Source organism: Parasteatoda tepidariorum, chromosome 11 (genome assembly GCF_982258835.1).
Source record: "Parasteatoda tepidariorum strain Cologne lab strain chromosome 11, Ptep-v5.0, whole genome shotgun sequence".
Classification (NCBI taxonomy): domain Eukaryota; kingdom Metazoa; phylum Arthropoda; class Arachnida; order Araneae; family Theridiidae; genus Parasteatoda; species Parasteatoda tepidariorum.
This window is the reverse complement of record NC_141765.1, coordinates 31,009,532-31,034,703: the sequence shown is the minus strand read 5'-3', so window position 1 is coordinate 31,034,703 and position 25,172 is coordinate 31,009,532. Positions and strand designations below refer to the sequence as shown.

Genomic DNA, 25,172 nt, shown 5'->3' with positions numbered 1-25,172 from the left:
TCACGCTAAGCCATAGCCGCCTGCGGCTACAATGGGCCAATTAGCATAGGGACTGGCGTGCTGACTGGCAGCGTGCCGTGTTTTCTTACGAATCCCGCTTTAATTTGTGGTACCATGATGGCCGCATTCGTGTCAGACGCTATGCCGGTAAACGCCACCTTCCGGAGAGCATTATCGAAAGCCACAGTGGACGAACACCCGGAGTTATGGTTTGGGGTGCCATAGCATATCATGGACGATCTCAATTGCTACGAATTGTGGGTAATCTGAACAACAACCGGTACATCAGTGAAGTTTTACAGCCCTAAGCTGTTCCCTTCCTTCAAGCCTTGCCAGGTGCTGTATTTCAACAAGACAATGCCCGCCCTCATATTGCTAGGACTGTTCAATCCTTCCTTGCATTGCGGCAGGTACAGCTTCTTCCTTGGCCTGCGTATTCCCCAGATATGTCACCGATTGAACATGTGTGTCATTTTGTTGGTCGGTGCGTCGCTCGTGATCCTCGTCCTGCTGCTTCTACAGACGAACTTTGGGTACGCATACAATTTATATGGAATGCTCTTCCTCAGATAGACATTCAAAATTTTCTTGACTCCATGCCACGTCGTGTAGCAGCGCTTATTGCGGTGCGTGGTGGCTACACAAAATACTGATTTCGATCTCTTGTTATTGGTTGTTTACTTTGAAAGTTTAATCACTTATTTGTACCACTACCACTCAACTGTGTAGTAAATTTCATTCAATTATGACTATTCCTTCATGGTGTTGCAATTTTCACTAACATGAGTTTAAATATATAATAAGAAATATATAGTTTATTATTAGATCTTTGATAAGAATTATGATTATTTTTTAAGAATGACATTAATGAATAAAAATAATTCATTTGTATATTTTTTTGTGTATACACATAGAATATTTTATTATGCATTGTTTTTTTCCATTTATTTGATGATTTCTCAACATATTAAGTAGAAATTTTTTTTCTTTCACTTATTGCAATTAAATGTTTATTTTTTAAAATTGATTTGTTTAAGTCATATTTTTTCATCAAATATGAATCCCTATGTGTTAAAAAAACATTAATGTATTTTATTATTTTTGTAGTCATGTTTTCTTAAAAAAATCTGTTTGCAGTTACTTTTTATTATTTATTATAATAAGCAATATTTTATATTTCTTGTGTTTGTAATTTTAATTATTTATGTGAGTTATTTCATGTTCAAATTTTTCTTCAACACTGACCATTAAAAAAATCTCTTTCATTTTGATTCAATTTGGGTAGATAAAGGTAGGCTGCGATGTGTGTATAGTTGAAAATTAGGAAGTCAAAAATCGAACTCATTCCTTTTATTATCTTTTATAAAATGTTTTTAATAACATCTTTTTATGATGGTTTATGCTCTATAAAGCAATTGGCTATTAAAATTGAGAATTGATTGATTGGGGTAAAAATACTGATAAGCCACACATTTTCCATGAGTTACATTTTTTAAAACATCCAGCTGTTTCTTAGTATTGGTTCCAAATCGGCACTTTATAAGTTTCTAGAATTTTGCGGTGCAATACACGGAAAATTTTTATAACGTACTTTGAAATCGTAGTATTTTTTACCAAAAACATTCTCTATAGCAGCTGGAAAATAGGGCTTATCATTATATAGTGCCAAATCCTTCAATTCTGGCATTTTTCTAAGAGGTATAACTTAAAAAAGAGAGTAGGGTTCCAAAATATTTATATTTAATTGTAGAACTCTAAAATGTGACTCTGGTAGAAAACACAGACTTTTAATGTGCAAAAGATTTGTATGTATCTATATTATTATTATATTATAACCATTGTTGGACAGCTGACCCAATTTTTGGTTTTACGACTATTAATGCTCAACTCCGTAACCTTGTAACTTTTAACACAATCCAGAAGACAAAGGAACTCCTAGATCAAGTATTGGGACAAACTGGACTTCGTGGAGGACTTTTTGATGGAACTATCCCGAATTTACGCTACATGGAGAGGAAGACCATGAAATCCACCCCGGTTAGTTTGACGGCAAGGGGACTCTAACTCCGTATACTACAGAGGATATTTTACGTCAGCACTGTGGTCGATGGGAGCCAGGTGCTGAATTCGTATCGACCAACCAAGGCTGGGATTCGAACCCAGTTCACCTCATTGGGAGGCGAACTCTCTATCCCCTGAGCCACCACGGCTCTCTGTGCCTCTATAAATGATCAGTCAAGCAATCTTCGTATATATATACAGAATTAATTTTAGGAACTTTTTACGTGTTTTTTTTTCTTCTTAATATTCGCCAAATTGCAGAAAGTTGCACACCATGGAATTACTTTTTGGTCAGGAAGTGTTTAGTTCACCATTGCATTATGTAAAGTTGGATTTTACATTTCAACTCCTTTTCATTAAATATAAACTCTTAACTCAATGAAGGGAATCTTCGTCTTAAAATATTCAAAATTTAATTCATTATTATGAAACTATTCAAAAACATAATTCTAATGATATATTCAAAATGAATAATTCTTGCAAATATATATTGGCGTCTCTACAGATCAAGCACATAAAAAAGTAATTTTTTGGGTTTGACCTAAATTTCTGGACTCTATCAACAATAATGAACTCCTAATTGCATCATCAACGTTGCAATACGCATGGAAATTGGACTGTTTTTATAAGCATTATTTTTTTAATACTTCTTAAATACACCCTAACGTTTCTTTATTAATCTTTTTACAGAATTTCTTTCATCAATTCATCTTTTTACAGAATACATCTCAACACAGAATTTTTATCGTTTATAATTTTCCGAAATATTTTAATGAAAACAATAAAATAGAAATAAGCAAGTAAGTAACATGAATTATGCATAACCAATAATTGTAGCAGTACGAAAAGATAGAAACTATGTTAATAAAAGCCAATACCAAGAAAGAGTTTCCTTAAGATAGGGGTGATTAAGATAGATATAAGATACAATTTTAAGACTAAAACATATTATAAGACACATTAGTGTAATATAAATAAAACAAATAATAAGATGTAAAAATCTTTGAAAAATATTTATTTAATCAAACATGCGTATTTGAACTTATACTTATAACCTTCTCTATGCACAAATAAACATAGAAATGCTTAACTTTTATTAGGAATATATACTTTAGTTAAATTTTTCCAGAAATTTCAGCTCAGGTGTGGCATATTCAGTAATAAATAAAAACCTCGATTTTGGGCATAATGGATAATGAAAGTTAAAAAAAAATATTGAGACAATTAAAAATTAATTTTATTTTAATTACACAGTAAAGATACAGCAAAATTGTATGAGCAGCTGTCGCCAATGTTGATTTTTTTATTTCCATTTACCAAAGATATCTCTGTATTATAATTTAATTTAGCGATTTTTTGGATATAAAAGTAACACTTTTAATGTGTATTTATTTTGTTATTTATTGCTAGATAATTTTGTTAATACCCAATTCGAAATATTTATCATGATTTTCGTTAATTGTTAAAAGACGTTTTTTTCTACAATTATATTAAGAGCTCTATATTTGTAAGAGACCACAAATTTCGTGATAAAAAGTGCTTCATGTTTAAGAAAACAAAAGTGCAATATATTATATTGAAAAACAATGTATCCTATTTATGCACTTGCAGTATTTGTATAATTATGTCATTGAACTGTTTACCTACACCCCCTACTTTCTTATCAATGAGAAATAAATGAACCAGGACGGTCAAATAGCGGCTAGGTACATTTCCATTCACTAAAAATATAATTTGCGTGCCGAGGAGTGGAAACAGTCCAGATAAAAGTGACTGCATCTGGATATTTTTTTTAAATCATTTCCTTATTTTTGGAGAAAAAGTATCTAAGTCTTTGAGGAATACACAATCATGTCAAATTTTAAAGTTTTCATCCTAGTCTTGTTATCCCTGGGTGAGATTTTTGCAGCAATGCCAGCAAAAAATCTTTCAGAAACTGATGATCGCTATCTTTTGTTTCTTGTACATTGGCTCGAAAGAGTTGAGGAAATAATGGGAAGATTTTCAAGGCCCAGGTAAATCTACTCAGAGAATCTTTTTTTTTCAATTTGAAACCTTATCATTTAATTTGCAGCTTTATATATTTAATTTACATAATATGCTAATTATACCTTTTAATTTTTGAGCCTAATATCTTTGTATATGGGCAATTAATTTGGAAATATTTGGAAAATTAAAAAATGAAAATAAAATAATTCCGTATTTATTTATTTTATTTTCTATGTACAAATTGTCATTTGAAGATTAATTTCCTTGAAAGTAAATTTTAATATAAAACATATTTATACCTGTTTGTACAAAATAGCATTTAAATTGTAAATTATATTGCACTATCTAGTACTATAATTAAAAATAAACTTGAATATGAAAGTTAATTGATGAAAAAAGATTAATAAAAAGATATTATCTCTAAAATCCGAATATTTTGATTATCTGAAGTAGGTCAAGTTCTTTAGATAATCGAGACTCTACTGTAAATAATTTTAATTTAAGGCTTCTTAAACTTCTTTCATTGAAGAGCGTCTTTTTACACTGAAATTCCTAGAGCGATCTTACGTTTATAGAGATGCATGTAGTATGTTATAATTATAAATATACACTGTAAGAATTTGATGAAATGTATTGCTTAAATTTGCAGTAGCTTTAATATGATAGCTTTAATTTGTTAAACTATATTATCGTCTTATTAAACTTAATTACGCGATGCTATGGTTCAGCAGCCAGATAGTAAACATTTCAATTTGAAACCCCACATAAGATAGTATAAACATATATAGTAAACATAAACATAAGATAGTAAACATAGTTCAATTTAACACCTCTATTAAAATTGTTGTAGTTTTGTTTGATATTGTGATTCAACTTGAATTGACATTTCTGTGAGTTTACTAAATGAAAGGTATTTTTCAATAGTAAAATTGAAATATTTCTATGCTATTTGACCAAAACAAACAATAGAATAGTAATACTTCAACACATAAAATTTAAACGAAATATATTTTGAGATCGCTTTTTAATATAAATTATAATTCTATTTTTAGCTGTAATAATACTTTTATTTACTTCAAGCAAAAATCAAAAGTTAAAATTTAACCCTTTAAATCTACATAAGTCATCACAAAGAAGCAAAATATCGCTTTTAATTTGAATGCTTATTAAAAATGATAATTCAAATATTTTTTTAATTCTTTTTTCTGAAGTTACATTGATTTAAAAATAATATCTTTGTTATGGTATATTTTAAATTTTTATTTTATTACTTATAGGTTTTTTTACTTTTATTTCTCATGTTATGTGTTTTTTGTGTAAAATAATATTTGATTTGTTTATTGTTTCAATAGTATGAATTGCTATATAATTATAAATTATATTACTTACTTTAAAGGTATTGGTATCTATGAAGATTCAATTATATTAAAAATTAGCTATTGAGTGTGAGAAATAAATGACATTACCTAAGTTCTTTTTTAATTACAGAATTTATGTAATTCATAAGAAACAGTTATTATAATTATAATGCTTAATTATAAGTTTTAAAAAATTAAAATTTGCAGTATCTGCAGTATATTTATTAATAAACATATTTTCTTTTTCTTTAGTAGAAACGGATCTCGAACATTTTTATTCATGTAATCAATGAAAACCTATACGGATGTACGATACGATGCTTATTAGGAAATACTAAATACGTACAATGCTATGTGTGCTATAAAAAAGAAAAGTAGAAACGTATTGAAATTATAATTTAATATTATCTAATTCTTAAATTTTAAAATTCGAAATTAAAAAGTATATTGAATTTCTCATTGTACGTAGAAAACTCTACAAGCATCGAAGCGTTTTTTTTCTAATTTTGCATAGAATAAATTTTGTACTTTGTATCGTAAGTTTGAAAATAAATAAATCAATGGACGTTTACTGCAGGAAATACTTAGTTTATGTTTCTTTATTTTATTTGTACACATATTAAATTCAAATTTGTAATTTTGTTTAAATAAGTTTTTAGAGCATATTATGGGTGAAGTTATAATGATAATTTTTTTAAAATGAATATTTAATTCATTTTAGAGTTAATATATTATAGAAACTCAATAGTTTTTTCGCAATGCAAGCTTTACTTTTACGATAAACAAACCATAGTCGATTTGGGGGGGGGATTTTTTAAAAAAATCTACTCTAAGTTCTGTATTAAATTTTTCAAAAACAACGAAAATACAATAAAATTTTTATTTCAGATTTGGAAGAAGTATTCAAAGAGCTACAGAAGGAAACGATCAGGTAGTTTACTTTATTAACCAGTATTGAAATTAAAAAAAAAGTATATTTTCATAATTTTAACTTGGTAAATCACACTTTGTTAAATAAATTAGAAACATAAAAAGCGTGTACAAGATCAAACAATTATTCACATTTTTTTCGATAAAATAATGCAATAATTTTCTTTTAGTAAATACTTTTATAAATCCTTATGAAAAGTATCATCAATGAATTAAATCAAAATTTTGAAAAATATTTTTGTTCAAAAGTTTTAGAAAGCGTGATAAAAATTGTTATGAAGAAGCATTAATAATGGATATTTAGAGTTTTAGTGTGAATTCTTTTATAGAGATTATTTTATTAATATAATAGCAAAATTTAAAAGCAAGATAAAGAATAATAAAACAAACACTTTTTTCCATAGTAGTTTTCATGCAAAACATGATAACTTAACATTTGGAGAGAAAAGAAGCTTGACATATCATAATTTAAGTTTTCGTTTAACTACAATTGAAATATACTGCCTTTTAGATATTCCTTAATTTCCTATTTAAATATTCAGAAAGATCCAGAAAACAATCTGCGTATGGTCGAACATTTTCCTTATCTCCTGCTTTTAGTCTTAAAACCGGGTAGGTTCTGCATCTGGGCTATTCAAATAAAAGAAAAAATAATTTGATTTAATCTTCTCTAAGCTTTTAAGAGAATGTATTTTTGAAGAAAACTATTAAAATTTCAATAATAATTTAATTATTTATACGAATACTGTATAATAAATATAAAGGTAAAATTTTTTTTAAAAAAGGCATGTTAAACTGTTCCTTCAAGACAGTACTTTCAGAAATTTTTTTTTAGACATTAGTATGTCAGTTTTATAAAATGTTTAAAAATAATGTCATGTAGAGTTAATAGAGTTGTAGAGAAGTTTGAAAAATAAATAAGGAAAAGTGAATAAAATGGCTTCCTTTCTTCAAGATCGATTTCAGACGCGTAGGGAAAAAAAACCTAGAAGAAATTACAGCCCTACTTTGCATTAATTTGGGTTTTCAAGACAGGCAGGTTAATCAATTATAAGACAACGTTTGATAAATGAATTTGTTGTGAAAGAAATTACGTTATTCCTTTTTAACACGTTTAAAAAAACGAGTTAATATTTGTTATTGAAAGTAAAAAAAAAAAATTTTTTTTTTAATTATAATGAAAATTATACTTACTAGTAATGAAGTGAAAAGAAATTAGAGAGAAACGCGCTACTAGTTTAAATAAGGTATAACTTTTTGACAGAAAAGAATTGAAACAGAAATTAATTATTTATTGGTATCTAAAGAAATAGGAGAAATTTTCCGAAGTAGGAATGGTTAGGAGTTAAAAGAAATAAACAGAAATAGATAGGAAAACATTTATTATGTCTCTTTTTTCGCAACTGAACTTTATTTAAGCCATTTATGTATACAAATATTATACATAAAATCATTTCTGCATTTCTGTATTGAAAATTGACTACAAGAAAGTGGTAAAAATATATTTTCTATACAAAGATGAACCTTCTCGTGGTTGAATCGTCGCTGAGAAGTATGAGTACTAATCCCTTCATCATATTAAATATGAAGTTATCAAAAAATTTGTTTCGTATTTCTAAAGACATTTGAACAAAATCTCATAGCGTCCTATGATTTTTGCTCACATAGTTTATTTCCAGCATTTTACTTAAGCATCTGATGATCATAACTCATGCTCTTATTACTTATTATCTCTTTATACAATAATAAACCTACACTTTTTTTAATATGCAATCTTTCAATTCTTTTAATGATAAATTTTTTGAAAGTGAAATTCTGAGTAAAACCCCTAAATAGATGATAACAAAAAATCCCATAATTTTTTGAATGATCTTTGTTTAAGAAAAAGCCACCGAATTTCAATACAATAAAACTGTTATATGCAGTGGTGTCTAACTGTAAAAAGGCTTTATTTCTGGAAATAAGCTATTTGCTGAAAGTATTCATATGTAAATGCAGTGTATTTATTTTAACTAACTCCGAAATTTATTTTTTAGGTGAAGAATCGTATTCATTATGAAAAAATATTTCCGAAACGTAATCTGTAAAAAATCAGGATCAAAGGAAGGACTGAATAGTTGATGATGATTTGGATTAATTTCGAAAAGGAAAATTGGAAAAAGGATGGGTAAAGTAGTCTGTAGGAAAATGTTTATTTCCTAAAAGCACGAGTATTTCTCATTTGCAAACAGTGTACAGAAGTAGATTGCTTAAAGTGAAATGCAAGCTGGAATTGTGTAGCTTAAAAAAGAGCATTTCAGGACGTATTGAAAATGTTTACTTTTCAAAATCTACGTCATTTATTTTGACTCAAAACTTGTTTGGTATAGTATTGCAGGGGTCTTCAAACTTTTTAGCTTAACTATCACAATGAGACATATACTGATTCTTGATCTCAAGACCTAGCCAGCTAAGCCGATATAGTCGGGATTGGTCCCCCTCTACCCAAACTTAAACATTTAAAAAACATTGCTCAACTTGGATTTTTTAAGGAGCTTTGTTTATCTTTCCACCTGATTCATGGTAAGACTTCTTGACTCATTTAGCTACTAGTTAGCTCAGAGGTTTTCAACTTATAAAAGTCCGGGAGCCGCAATCAAAACCACCCATGGTGGACCACCATTTAGAAGTTCATATTCAAGATATTTTTCGAAGCTGGGCTACAATCGTGGTCAGCCCAATTTTCATGAAGTTAAAGTAAAAAAAAATAACTATCAGATAATGAATAAAACAGGAAGTGAGCACTCTAACACTTTTAATGGCATTTTCTTTAAAGAATAAATTCAAACGAAAATAATGTTACTTTGAGAACAAATGTGAATATTATTTTTAATTCAAATGTTTAAAATTTAAATGAAAGCTTATTCATATGTTTAAGTTTGAAACATTATCACGATAAACTGCGGTAAACTAGAAATCTGGCAGGCTTGCTCCGGTGGTCCTGATTAGTGATAATGACGGGCCGTACTTTGGAGACCCCTGATGTATTTAAAATGTCTGTTTATAAAAAAATATGCTATATTTTATGTGGATGCGCAAGTTGTGTGGCCAAGTATTTCTGGATTTATTGAAAATGTCTATTGATTGAAACATGCATAATTTATGCAAATGTGCAACCTGGTGACGAAACATTTCAGGTTTCACTGATGATGTATAGAAGTTTAAATATCTAAGTGTAAGTCGTGGCAATATGTAACTGAAGTAAAACTGTACTGCTTGATTTTCTAAATGTTTATCTTGAATAAAGCAAGTTTACGAGGCAATGTGTGATTTTTTTACTTTCCGGTAGAACTTTTGTCTTAATAATGATAAAATACTAAAGAATGTTGAAATAAGGCTTTTTGCTTTTAGGTGCAGTTTCTTTAATTGGAATTTATGCATGATATTTCAAAAATGTTATTCTTAATTAAAGTGTTTGGTTTCAAAACCAGCTCGATTTCATTTAACATAAGAGATACAAAACAGCATTTAGTTAACCACTTATATTTAGGTGAAAAGTTTGGATGTTTTTAGGAAAGAGCTGTAATGTTTGGTTGTTGAGTTTTCCCTGATTAATATTTTGTTAAAATTAAATGAGATTATTATTATGTTAAAAATGATATTTTAAAAATGCCTTACCTTATTCATAAAAAAACTAAATTTAACATGAATTTAAAGCAGAAACTTTTGAATTCAAATTTTATAACAAAAGGGATTATATATTTCTTCTTTTGTAGTTTTAATATTTTATTTGTAATTCTTGAGGAAACCGATATTCTTTGGTGTTATGTATGATGTGGTTTAAGAGAAATACAAGTAAGAAGAATCAAACCAACTTAAAAAAAAAAAAAAAAAAAAACATTTTTACTGGGAAAACATATACTCCGTCCCTTAGAACGGAGCGTCATTTTTGGGTTCTTTATTTGAATCTGAACTCATTTTGTTAACTAAGATATAACATTACTGGAATATAATTCTTTACGAAAGAGACCTTTTTTTTTAAAAAAAAAATTGATTACTTGGGTAGAATGTTAGATAAAAGCACATATATTTAACCTTATACTTTTCTGTATCTTAACTAAGAGAACTAGGATTAACAGTATAGAACAAAATCAATTATATTAAATCAAATGCAGGTCTTGCTAGTAATCAAAGACTTCATTTTAAGGATACAATAATTTCTTCAAATTTTATTCACTTTATCTAAAAACTACCATCTTGAATCTCATTGATGTATTTTTAATTGCACATACACGCTGTTACATTGTTAAATAAATTTGACGAGAATTTTGAAATATTTGATCCAAAGGCACAAAACATGGCTATTTTAAGAATGTTTCAGGAATTAGAATTTTTATTTCAATTGACTTTTAAAATATCTTTTGTGCAGAAAAATAAAAGAACGAGGTTCAAAATATTTTTGTAACTCAGTTTTACAGTACAATTCGCAATACAATGAGCCTGTATTTACAGTACAAAAAGCCAATTTTAATGTAATTTGCTTCTAAAAGTTTAGAAAAATACATTAGAAAACTGCATTGCAGAATTGTTGTTTATGTTCGTCTTAATCAAAAGAAATTGAAATGAATAAAATTAAATTAAAAGTTAGATTCTGGACATTAGAAAATTAAAAGTACAATATACACTGGAAAATTAAAAGAAAAAGAAATATAGAGTTAGCAATCGAATGTGGAATTTTATTTCTCATTGTTAACTTTATGACATTGTTGATTTTTCCTGAAATTTATTAATTCATTAACAATGTTATAACCAAAGCAATTTTTTATTACATTTAAATTAGCAAACAATGTTTTTTTTACGAAGCAAATCACATTAAAGAGCAAATATCACTATGTTGAAAAGTGCAATGTATCATCCTTTGCTCCAACTTTACCATTATTCGTGTTTGTTCTAACTAAAATCAGCTTTTGGTATTTGTAAGTGAATTAATTTCATAAAAATCATAATTATTTTTTTTAAATAATTAAAACAGCAGCTAAATGTGTTTCATTATGAGTAAAAAAAAAGAGTCTTTTTCATCCATTTTATCAAAATTCTTATTCGAAAAGTCAGAATTTAAGTTTATTGACCTAAAAGGGAGTGGTGAACTTGCAACTGTCTCTCTTTTACTTATTCAAACGTGATAGTGCAGATTAAAACTCCCTTCCAATACTCATGTTATCTACTTAGATAAATGAATATTGCAAACGTTTTCTATGAATTAATAATGATTTCCAGAGTCAGACAATTATTGATTAGCTTTTAAAGGAACAAAAGAACTGGCACAGATTCGGACACAGCATATATGATTTATCTAATATTTTTGTGCTTGGACAAACTGTAAGACGAATTTAAAAATACCTTATAACTTTATAAATAATGCAATGATATACCGCAAATACAACTAGTGGTAGTTGAAATATAATTATCTATCGTCTATAAAACCCTCTGTTTAGATTTTTAAGTAGTTAAACTTTAAAAATGCTTCAGAAACGGAACTTATGAAGCAGAATGATTTTATTTGTTTTTCTTTTTTGGAATGTTTTTTAATGATTTAAAAAGAGAAAATGAAATTATTTAAAAAAGAAAACAAAATATTGAAATTAAGTTTTTTTTTAATAATAATTTCAGAGTACGAATACTAAGTCCTAAATTAAATTGGTTCCATCAAGTTTTTCCCAAGTAAAATCAGTTTGATTTAGTATTTTTGAGAGATAAAACTCGTGAATATGTATTGTTAAAAATCTTTAATTTTTATAATATGGGTGATTTGTTCAGATGCACTTAAAGCACAATTTACTATATTAATTCTTTTTTTGGCAAAAAATATAAATTAATTTTTATGCCATTATGAAAAAAAGGTATTTTTGAAGTTTTTTTCTAAATTCCTATCAAATTTTGTAAAAATGACCTTTAAAAATGAACTTAGGAATCCAAATTTTAAAATCACCTCACTAATCAAACTTACATAGGCAATAAATATGCTTTAAACTAGAGTATTTTTAAGATTAAAAACAATAGCCTAGAGTACATTTAAGTGTACAAACAATAACCTAGAGTATTTTTAAGTGTATAAATTATAATCTAGAGTATTTTCAAGAGTACAGACAATAACCTTTCTTTCGCACAAAAAAATAAAAAACTTCTCTGAACGAAATGCAAGGTATAATTTTTATTTCCTAACGCATTTCAAATTTAAAAAAAATAAAAAGTGCAGTTCTTGAAGTTTTTTTCATTTAAACATGGAAAAAAAATTTAAAATTCATCACTAAAATATAAGTTTATATAAGCGAAAGCATGCTTTTTGCCGGATTTTATATTAATGAAGCTGGTTGCAATTTGCTGCAATCTGAATACAGCGTCAAGTTGAACAACTTATTACCATGCATATTAATTTTCATTGAACTTGATCATAAGATAATATGATTTAATTTGAACGGGTTTAATTAACGGAACGGTATTTCATTAAACTCTTTATTAAATTTGCAATACGCTATCAAAATTCAATTTTTATTCTTCAACGTTGGACAAATTTTTCTGAGAGTGCAGTTTATGGTCATTATAAATGAACTAACATAAATTAAGTGGGAGCTCGCATGTAATATGCATGCATGGTTCATGGAAATGAGTTCAATGTGTCAAAAATTTTCCAGGTTGTTAAGTTATTGTTTTTAACTGGAGGTATCAAAATTGAAGAGTTTACAGGAAGAAGGTAATTCTGAAAAGACGCTAGGTGATATTCTGAAAAGAAACTAATTAATTTTGATAAAAAATAATTTAAATTATATCAAAGATTTATGTTTTAAAACGTGCTGTGGTCTTCTGTATGAGTATAACTTAGTTTGTATTTGACCAATCATAAAGATAGTTTTCAGTTGGAAAATGTGTTTATAAATTATTTTCTGTTACTGACATTTTCTAAAGCTAATGTTTCTAAAAGTCTCTTAGAGCCTTTTTCTACTAAGCTCTTCATTTTCACGTAACAGCATTTTCCTATCAAAAAATATAGTACCTGCAAAATAATAACAGTATATACAAAAATTATAAAAAGTAAATCCCGAAGTTTCGGTTGTTCAAATAAGTCAAAATCATAAAAACTTAGTGAATTAACATAAGAGAGCAACATACTCTGCCTCACAATAATGAAAGAGACATTTTCAGTTTTCACCATTTTTTTAAAAAATTTCTCCAGAAATACTTAGAGGATTTTTTTAAATAATTTTAGAGGTATTTTTTATGTTATTTCTCCTGCTTATCAATAAAGTTTAAAATTTTCAGGGGTTTTGAGGGATAAGCAATAAATTGTGAACAAAAAAAAAAGGATGACGCGATGAACTTGCCTTTTTTGCCATAACTTTAAAAATATTCAATAGAGTGAAACAAATTTTTTGGTGAAATTATTAATTAAGAAAAAAAATTATCATTTTTAAATTTGAAAAAAAAATCGTTAAAAAAGGAGTAAGATTAAAAGAGTAAGAAAAAAAGAGTAAGAACAAAAGAGAAGAGAAAAGAGTAAGAAAAAAAGAGAAAAGAGTAAGTACTTAAAGTAGTTTCTTCATACTACTCACATGAACGGAAAATTTCTAAATTTTGTTGTGAATCGTATATGGTTACTTATGAAAACAGTCTGATTTGAATCTCTCGAAAATGCAAAACATTTCAGGGAATTTTCTAAATAGTTTGTGCATTTTTCTTAAACGAAAGTTCTAAAAGATAAGGGTTTTTTCACAAATGTTATTTTGCACTATTAAACAAGACTTATTAAAAATGACGCCAGCATTGCAAGGGATCATCCCCTATAAAAATATGTTTTTTCCCCGTTTTCTTTCCTTATAACATCAGATTTTGGTGTACAAATGTTTATTGTAAGGCCTTATCACTTGTTATTAAGTCTTATCTTATGATACAATATGAAATTACACGAAAACCCCTAACCATTCAGAGCTTTCTTTCGAAATTTGTAAAAAATACTTAATTGGTTGAAACTTTTTATATTTCCAAGATTTCCAATCAGACTTTTTTATTAGCTGCCAAATACACGAATTACGAAAAAAATTAAATGTTTTCAGCTCGTGCGAAGCATGAAAAAATTGCTTTAAATGCTTGTATCTCGCGCAATTTTCAACGAATTTGTTTCAAATTTTAAAATGATACTTATTAATTAAAAATTCCTTCAAAAACTTTTGTTTAGTTTTATTGAATATTTTAAAGCAATAGCAAAAAATAAAAAATAAAAACAAAGTATAGTTTTTTTTTAAAAATGCCCTCATCTCTATAAATATTTAAGCTAGGCTTACGAAATTTTATGCCGTTATTGCATACGAGGGTTGCTATTTATATTTCTGGCCTAATAATGAAAAAACAAATATGCAGGATCGAAATTGGTTTTATTGTTTTTCAAAATATTCTCCATGATGATCAATACACTTTTGCATGCGTTTGAACCAATTTTCAAAGCACTTTTTCCAGTCTGATTGAGGTAACTCCAAAACATGCGTTTTGAATGCATCAACTGCTTCTTCGGGGGTCGAAAATCGTTGTCCACGTAATTTATTTTTGATGTGTGGGAATAAGAAGATGTCATTGGGTGCCAAATCAGGGCTGTACTGCAGATGACCCATCAGTTCGATCTTTCGCTCCGTCAGAAACGCCTTTGTTTGAGTCGATGTGTGAGAGCTCGCATTGTCATGATGAAGAATGATTCGCCTGTTCTTCTGCTTTTTCGAATTTCTCCGATGACTTCTGGCAAACAAATGGTCGTGTACCATTCAGAATTGACCGTCCTGCGTTGCTCTAACGCCACTGTTACCACATGACCGTTAATGCCGAAGAAACAGGCAATCATTTGTTTCGATGTGCTTCTTTCTCGAACAACTTTTGTTGGTTTTGCCTCGTACTGGAAGACCCATACAGTTGATTGTTGTTTTGTTTCCGGCTCATATGCATAGATCCATGATTCGTCACCTGTGTAGATGTTATACACAGCCTTTGATGTACCTTGAACGTATTTTTCCAACATTTCCTTGCACCAATCGACACGAGTCTTTTTTTGAGCGTTTGTCAGATTATGCGGGATCCAACGCGAAATTTTTTTTTTTTTACTCTCAAATATTCATGCAATATTTTATTGATGCTAGTCATACTAATGTCCAAAGACGCCTCTTTCTCACGGTATGTCAATTACGATCTTGCTTTATCAGTTCACGCGCAGCATCGATCTTTTCTGGCACAACAACGGATTTTTGACGACCTGCACGGGATTCGTCCTGGATCGAACATCGACCACGATTAAATTCGTTATACCAATTTTTTACAGTGCTGTAGGATGGCGCTTTATCGCTGAATAAAGAATTAAGTTCATCGAAGCACTCTTGTCTTGACAATCCACGTCGAAAGTTATGAAAAATAATGCCACGAAAATGTTCACGATTCAATTCCATTTTTTGAAAGAGAAGAACTTTTCAATTTACTGTCAACAACACAAATGAAGCTATAATGGTAAATCGTCTGCTGAATTTATATTTAAAAATATCAAACTTTCGATTAAAATCGTCTACGGTCGCCTAGCAACACTTACTGTTGCCAAGGCCAGAAATATAAATAGCAACCCTCGTATAGCAACCGAAATAATTGTTACAAGCAACAAGTTTATTACTATATTTTCTGACAGAGTATTCAAAAAACTTTTTTTCGATCTCAATTTATTGCCTATCCCCTAAACCTCTGAATGCTTTAAATTTTGCTGATGTGAAATCGCATGTATTAAACTCCTATAAAGTTATAAAATAATCCTCTAAGTATATCTCGAGAAATTTAAAGAAATGTAAAAACTGAAAGTGTCTCTTCAATTATTGTTAAACTGTAAAGCTAATTTACTCAAAATCACTAAAACTACTTTTAGACCCTTTATCCTCGAAATTCCTGAAATTTTTAGAATTAAGAGGGTGTGACATTTATGGCCAGAATTCCCCTATAGATTTAAAATTTATAGTTGTAAAAAATTTTAAGTATTGCAAAACTCTTATATTTTTTTAAAAGGAATAAATAAAAAAATATCAAACAAATTTAAAATCTTTTTCTTTACATTCACTTTTCCCTTATTGGCCGAGAGGATAAAAGATAAAAAAATATCTTGTCCATCAAGTACTAGGATGTGATCCAAGGAGGCGGAGCAGAGCATCTTTATCACGTGATGAAAGAAGCACTAAAAGAGAATTTATTTCAAAAATAATACAAAAATATTAAATCATAGCTAATAAAGATATCTTACTTTAGCTCAAGTTGTCTTTCTTACATCTTTGTCTCACAGGCATCTCAGGTTAGAATTTCTTTTTTCCTTTGGATAAGTGCTAGGAAATAAAAATAAGATTTATAAATATTTTATTTCATTCGTGCTGAAATTAAAAGTCAATTTGTTTGCTGATAAGGTTAGTGATAAGCGTGCTTACATTTGCTTAGATTTCGGTGACGAAGAAATATTTTCTATTACCTCTGGTAGCTCGTTAAACAAGGTTTGAGGAGAACTTTTTAAACTATACAAACCTTAATATAGAGTTTTAAACACTAACTCAAATTAAATTTATGCTTCATTAAAAAAAGTTAAACTTAATTAAATGAATTTTTTGCTTAAAAATTTTATTTTTAATCCTTGCGGCTTAAAATTTTGCTAAATTAATGCATGCGTAACAAAAGCATTATTTTTGTTACGTAGTATATTTATTATTATTATTTCAGATGCAACTTTAATGCAGTGGTTTCTCATTAAAATAAGCCTATGACCACCTAAACCAAATAAGAATTTTTTTTCTGAGAATGAGGCGTGTTCGTCATACTTTAGAAAAATAATTAAATTTTTAGTTCAAAGTTTATTGCATAATCTGGTCAGATTTGTTCTTAGAGGGTGCAAATTAAACGACCGCTCAGGGCCGCAGAAAATCACCTTATTCATGAGTGCATCTGAGTTGATTGAGTTTTAAAATTGGAACCTAGTTGTGGGTATGTAATTAATCCAATTTTAAAATTGCTTCTATAAATTTGCGGGTCTTCGGCTATAATCGTTTTTATCATTGCTTGCATCATAAGTACCACAAAAAAAAAAAAAAAATTAAAATTGCTTCTATAAGTTTGCGGGTCTTCGGCTATAATTGTTTTTATCATTGCTTGCATCATAAGTACCACAAAAAAAAAAAAAATTAAAATTGCTTCTATAAATTTGCGGGTCTTCGGCTATAATCGTTTTTATCATTGCTTGCATCATAAGTACCCCCCCCCCCAAAAAAAAAAGAAAAAAAAATTAAAATTGCTTCTATAAATTTGCGGGTCTTCGGCTATAATCGTTTTTGTCATTGCTTGCATCATAAGTACCGCAACAGAAGCAAGTGAAGCAAGTAGAACTTTTTTTTGTAACACCAGCAACTATTATACATTCCAGGCTCGTCACCATTTTTCAAAATGACACTGTGTTAGCTTAAAGGACTTCATGTTGTTACCGAACACATTGAAAATTTTTAACTTCAATTTACTTTTTTTTGATTTCTCAAATCTTAATCAAAGTCAAAATTCTAGGGTAAGGTAAAAAAAAAAAACCTATGTAAGAGAGTTTATAGTTTCGTTTACTCAGTATCTGGAATTTTACTTTAAACTTCTATTTTTAAGAAAGACTTTACTTTTCTACATTAGATTTTATTTCTATCGAAGAAAAACAAAATCAACCTGAGAAATCTGGTTAGAATTAATAGAAATGTCTCTTCAAAAGTTAATTTTTATTAAAACTTTAGTGCTATCGCTGCGAGGCTTTAATTTTTCAAACAAAGATTGTTTTAGAAAGTTAATCCATTCATAGAGCAGCCAAGTAAGAAAATTAGAACAAAAAAAAAATGTCTGCTATACTTCTATTGAATTGAAAAAAAAACGAGTGAGAAAATGTAAATAGAAGATTAAAAAAATACTAAAAATACTTCATAAATGAAAAATTATTTTTATAAATTAATCAATCGTTACCTTTTACTCTACACTCTCAGAAAAACCGGTTTAGCGTTGAACCATAATACGCTACAAGTTTCCTACAATCTGAATAAGGTGTTAAATTGAACCACATTTCCGCTCTTGTTGAAACATAATGTCATGTCATCAAGTTTAAAATCTATAATAATATAATAATACTCGGCACCAAATTAGAATTGACACAAGTTTGAACAATATATTTCAGCAAATTCTAACAATTCAAATTTATAATTATAACATATTACAAGTGCCTCTTTAAATGTGTTATTATGTAAAAAGTTTCAGAGTGAAAAGAGGCTCTTCAATGTAAGAAGTTTAAGAAGCCCTGAATTAAAGGTATTTACTCTAGGGCCTTGATTATCTAAAGAACTTGACCTTCTTCAGATAATCAAAATATTCGGATTTTAGACATAACATCTTTTTGTTGATCTTTTTTCATCAATTAACTTTCATATTCTAGTTTGTTTTTAATTATAGTACTATATATAGTAATGTAGAGCTATATAATTTACAATTTAAACGCTATTTTGTACAGACAGGTATGAATATGTTTTATATTAAAATTCATTTTCAAGAATATTAATCTTCAAATGACAATTTGTACACATTACAAGTGCCTCCTTAAACGTGTTACTATGTAAACAGTTTCAGAATGAAAAGAGGCTCTTCAATGTAAGAAGTTTAAGAAGTCTTGAGTTAAAGGTATTTAAAGTAGGACCTCAATTATCTAAAATAATTGGAATTGGAGCTGTTTTTGATATTCAAAATATTTGGATTATAGAGATCGTTTTTTAATATTTTTTCGTCAATAATCTTTGACAATTAAGTTTATTTTTAATTATGGTAATGTGCAGTAATTTATTAATTTCGAAATTTAAATGCCGTATGAGTAAAGAGGTATAAAAAGTTTTTATTTAAAATTTACTTCAAAAGGAAATTATCTTCAAATGATATAAGAAATATAGAAAATAAAAAATCAATATAGAAATAATTAATATTGGAAAAATATTCTCTTGCGGCTAACCTATGATAGCATATAATTGAAAAATAAAAATATAGATAAAAGAAATAAGCCCTATAAAAATAGAATTGGTATCATTTAGCTGAATTATTTGCATGAATGAGGTTTAGTCTAGCTAAGTTATATAGTAATTTGTGTAAAAAAATTTTTTGTATGAAATTTAAAAAATGGATAAGTTCTTTTGAGCAATTTAAAATAAAGGCAACGCAGATATAAAGACAATGCAGATATAAGCCTTTAACATTGCTGTGCTAAAGGCTTATATCTGCATTGAAAAAGATTAATATAATAATTAGTATAAGCCTTTTTGAAAAAGGTTTAATAAAATAAAACGAAGGTTATCAGATATACTGCTGTTTGTTATACATCATACAGCTGTTTCGATGCTGTAAACCAAAGAAAGAGAAATTATTTTCAGTTTCACTTTATAGTGACAAAACAGCATTATAAGTTTTAGTATTGTTTTTATTTTCATTGCTTTATATTTCATTAAATCCATGCCTAAAAGGTAAAAAAGCTATTTAAGATTTCCATATATTTGCTTTATTCTTATCTAGTTGATTGGAAATGATTGATATTTATTTTATTGTCCTTTACAGATTAAAAGATGAAATTTAGTATTTTACTTGTTTTGGTAATAATGGGGATGGTTACAAAATCAACGACTGTATCAAGCAATTCGGTTATGAGATTTGACTGTGAGGCACTTCTAGGTAAATATTTGCTCTATATTTCTTTAGAAAAAAATTTCCCTGTAAAATAATACAAAGACTATAGGTATGTGCTTCATGTATTGTTTGCCATATATGTAATTTGATCATAACCTAATTGAATGCAAAAATGTGTTGTGAAATGAATTAGATTCGACTTTCAACATTTAAAAAGTAAATTGTTATGGCATTATAGATAATACATGTCTAATATGCATTTAGTTCTCTAATCCCTTTCTCAATGAATTTAACAATTACCTAATTATTCAGTGCAGTAGCATGTAAATGGATGTCAAATTTTGCTCTTTTTCTTCTCTTTAGCTGTTAACATATTAGCATAAAAGTTTTATTGTCTTGCCTTCAGACAAAGATAATTTTCAATAAATCGCCAAATAATATAGCTCTACTGAGTAACTAATGTTACCCGCTACTTTTTTGAAAAACTTTTTTACAAGCATCTGTTAATCTGTATAATTATTTATGATAAGTACTTATGAGTAAATTATTTTTTGCAGTGTTTATTTATTTTAATAAAATGAAAAGAATAATACTTCAAATTTCATCTCCAGCTTTTTCGATAATTTTTGGAATTTATTGATGTCAAATAGTAAACATTTTACGACAGCTAATATTTCTTCTTGAAAACAATAAGATTTCCTAAATAGAGATACTTTTCTTGTACGGCATACAATGTCCGGAAATTTGAAACTAAGTGTATTTTCAGAAAGGTCGAAAAAGTAGAGAAAACTACCCTAAAATGAGACGCTCTTTTTAAAATTTGGATTAGAACACAACAATTATTGTACAAATTATTATTACTTTATCTAATGTTCGTGTGACAGATGTAAATCATTAGAGATAGGTCAAATTTATAAAACTCAAAAACACCGCAATCTGAAATCAATCAATCAATAAATAAATAAATGTGTTAAAGAAATTTAAAATATTCAAAAAAGGTGTCCTAATATTTGATAGCGTCAAGATATTAACGAAGTATATTAAATACGTAAGTTCTAATTATAATTTTAAATATTAAATAAGAAGGTAAAACATACGTTCCCGTTTTTTAATATAGGAATTTTTATATGAATTTCAGTTAAAAAAATCATTTTTATTAGGTAATAAATAAATAAATAAATTAGATAGATAGATGCATAGATAGACAGATAGATAAAAAAATAAATAAATGGATCGATAGATAAATAAATAAAATAAATAAAAATGCTAAGGAAATCTTACAAATTCCTAATATTTGATATCACCAAGATATCACCAATGTATATAAAACACGTAAGTTCTAATTATTATAACCTTAAATATTAAATAAGAAGGTAAATTTTTTTTAATGTGGGGCTTTTCATATGAATTTCAGTTACAAAATTCATTTTTAGTAGTTCTATTCCCATCACTATAATGATTCTTTAGGGAGAATTCGTAGGATTATTAATTTATTTATTATTCTTAAGGAGAATTCTTGTACTGATAATGAACATTCTGGAATGATTTCAACCCTCTTAATTTTGCTATCGATTTTTGAAAGTTTTAAACACTGTACTTGTCCTGCAAAGGCTCGTATCAAAGCATTTTTACACATAATTACTCGAAGATAATATCAGGCAAAAATATCTCATTATTATTTATTATTTTTTATAACTTAATAATGAACAGAAATAACATTGGAGTGTAAAGTAGAAGAGTTAAAAATTATTTATTTTTGTACGAACTCTATAATAAGATGGGCGAATATTTACAAAACGGTAATAATAGTTGAAAAATAAGAATTCTTTATTAAATATAAGACGTATTTTTAAATTTGTATTCGAACGATTTTTTTTTAAGTTGTGGATTTCGTCTCATAAAAGTATATACTGAAACACAACACGAGAAGCTTTAGATTTCATAATTTAAGAATTTTTGATAGTTGCTAAAATAATTATTACTTTCACTGATTTTGAGTTTCATAAATGTAAGTAAAGAGATTTTGTCATTAATTGAAAACCATAAAGAATCCATGACCATTTATAGTTCATGAACGATCAAAATTTTGATCCCGTGGTACAGAGTTGGACTATAAAAATATACACGTAATCCGATTTCACAATTTAAATCAAATGAAGTTGGTTGCTACATCTCTGCTTATGTTAAACTGGCTAAATTTAAAGTAGCTTCTCTGATACTAAATTACTTGATTATTGATTTTTTTATTTACTTCTAAAATCAGTTGTATGAATAATTAAGGAAAAACAACAACTCAAATTTCAATTATCAAATTTTCCAGCTTTTAAAAAACTCGGGTAGTACGTGAAATTTTAATCATTTGCTCAAAAGTTATTAACATATTGTATTTCTTATTTTGCACATTGTTCTAAAGAAAAGGAATATCGTGAATTATTTCATTTTTAATGATCGGATTTTCGCTTTCTGATTGACAATTTTAATGGTTCCTGGGGGGGGATCTCAAATATGTTAATTAATTAGTGTCAACTACTATTTAATCAAGTTTCAAAATAGGACACAAAGACGTACTTTCTTTGAATAAATGAGCATTATTTTTACATATTGGATTTTTAATCTTTCAAATACGGGGGGGGGGGGGTAGCCGGCCGCCATCTGGAAATTGCAGCCCTCATAGTTTAGTTAGGAGTGAGGATCAAAATTTGGTTCCTTTAATGCAAATCTCATTTTTTGCGTTTCTGGTCATATCTTTAAAACTAATTGAGCAAATTTTTAAAAAATTTTTTTTCACCCACTGATGAAAATTGTTTACCCAAACACAATTTTTTCACATAAATTTTTTTTTAAATAATTACTTATTAGTTTTTATTATTTATTTTAATAGTAGGTGGAAATATTTTGAATTATGAGGCAAATTTTTTTTCACCATTTAATCTACGAATTTTTTTTTTGAAAAGTTTCTACAGTTTCAAAGTTTTTATTTAATAGAAAATCTTTTACTTAATAAAAATTTTGAAACTTTAGATAGATAAATTTTTTTAGGGAAAAATTAAATTTAATTATTTTTACAACAATAATTTGGTGACAATGAAATGGACCGGAATTAAGTGGAGTGATTAATAGGAAAATGTGTTAAACTTACAAGGAACTTGATTTAGCAAACGTAGCGTGACTTTTTCGTTGATAATTAATTACTAATCTTTTTTTTTAAATTCTAAAATACAATGTTTATTTTAAGTCATGTGATAATTTATACTTAATTTATTAAAGAGATTTGAAAAAAAAATATTTAACGAATATTAAGATGTATCTTTATATTTTCTTAAATCAAACTTTTGTGAATTCACGGATGATTATCTGAAACCGGTGGTTTGGTATTAAGTTACTAGAAAGAGTACAGAGCTACCAATTACGTAGCTAAAATTTTAAATGTCTTTAAATATAGCAGTATCAATTTAATAGTCTTAATTTTAAAATACAATTTTTAATTGCATGGTCACGCGTGCCTCGCAGAACTATTCAGCCAATTATTTCACTATATTTTTAAAATTTTTAAAATTCTCATTCTTTATGCTGCCTTCTATTTTGTTGAATTTTTATTAGTACTTTCATTTAAGTTTTTTTTAAAAATTAAACATATTTTATAAATGATTACCAAGTTATTTTTTCTAAAAAAAGTCCTAAAACTAAAACCAGTTAGCGGAGAATTAAACTTCGTTAAATAACAAAGAACATTTCGCTATTTTAAAGTTAGTCGGTGCAAAACGTCTGTATGATCGCATTAATTAAGCGAACCCCTTTTCTCTCCATCTTATGTTATAATTTGTTTCCTGACAAAATCTTGAATAACGTAAATTGTGTAACTTTTAACCCTTTGATGCCGAATTTTTATTAACTATATTTTCCATTGTTTTGTATTAAGTTATAAATATTATAATTAGTATGTTAATGGTTATAAAATATAGCATGAATTGCAGGTGTCTCGTTCTGTGTTAAAGGTAAAATTTTCCAAACAATAACTTTTCAAATTTCCACTTACTTGCAGTTATTTAGATATAAGAGAAGCACTTATTCATTATTCGCTAATTTACAAAGTAAATTATTGATAAATTTTTTAATGTGAGTGAAAAAATTGGAACTCTTTTATTTGGATTTATATTTTAGTATAAATATAATTCCGATCATCTAATAAATTTTTTTATTAATTATTATACTGTTTGTTATAATTAAAAAATACAAAAATATGTTCTTGCTTGTAACTAGAGCAAAGAGTCAAGGTAACACTTGTGTAATATTTAAATAGAATATTTATTATAAAAAAGTAATTAAGATTTGTGTTACATTTGTGTAACATTTCAGTTCATTTACATACACATTGTGTTACATTTGCGTTACATTGTGTTACATTTGTGTTACATTTCAGTTCATTTAAAGGATTTGTATAAAATGATGATGTTAGCCGGAGATGTACCGAAATTGAAAACAATTGAGAGAAAGTCTGAAAGAGCTCCATCATTGAGACTTCGCTTTGGTAAACGAATTGAGGATTTGCTTGTAAAACCAGTTTACGCAGAGCACAGAAATGTATTCGAACATGCCATGAGAAAATGAATTCATGCTAATGGCAACGGAACATCGATTATATTACATACCATTGAGAATTTTTACTAATTTTCTTATATCTACTCACAAAATTAATTCCTCAAATTGATTTTGTTCTCTTGAAACACTGATCTGCAGAGTTTGTGAATAAAATGTTTTATTGTTAATAATAAAAATTTTTCAAATCAAAAAGCTTTAATTGTTGGTTTGCTTGACCATTATAAGGAAGTAGATTGTTAATTCAATATAAATAACAAATTGTTCTTTATAGTGCACAAATTGTCAACATTTAAATATTCCCCTGTAAATTGTTTTTCTAATGGTATTAGAAACGATGGTTTTTTTTAGTAATCCCTTACTGCACCCGTTCACTGTAAAAATTCCGAATCAAATAATGGTAATAAGTACCCGCACTCAAAGGTGCTTGTACTCTTTATCGCAAAATAATTTTTACTGAAACAGGTTACTGAATTAGACATCTGATATACCTTTTACAGTAATAGTTACCGTAAAATCACTAACTAC

The 25,172-nt window shown here is 27.7% G+C and overlaps 2 long non-coding RNA genes across 2 annotated transcripts; both read left to right on the top strand.

Moving 5' to 3' along the window:
- Nucleotides 1-3,790: 3,790 nt before the first annotated feature.
- LOC122269095 (uncharacterized) lies at nucleotides 3,791-9,640 on the top strand. Its single transcript, XR_011638223.2, has 3 exons — nucleotides 3,791-4,076; nucleotides 6,297-6,339; nucleotides 8,375-9,640. It is a non-coding gene; the product is annotated as an uncharacterized LOC122269095 (long non-coding RNA).
- Nucleotides 9,641-16,517: 6,877 nt separating this feature from the next.
- On the top strand, nucleotides 16,518-24,815 carry LOC107449354 (uncharacterized). The gene is made up of 3 exons (XR_001584766.4): nucleotides 16,518-16,674; nucleotides 19,980-20,093; nucleotides 24,469-24,815. It is a non-coding gene; the product is annotated as an uncharacterized LOC107449354 (long non-coding RNA).
- The last annotated feature ends 357 nt before the right edge of the window (nucleotides 24,816-25,172 follow it).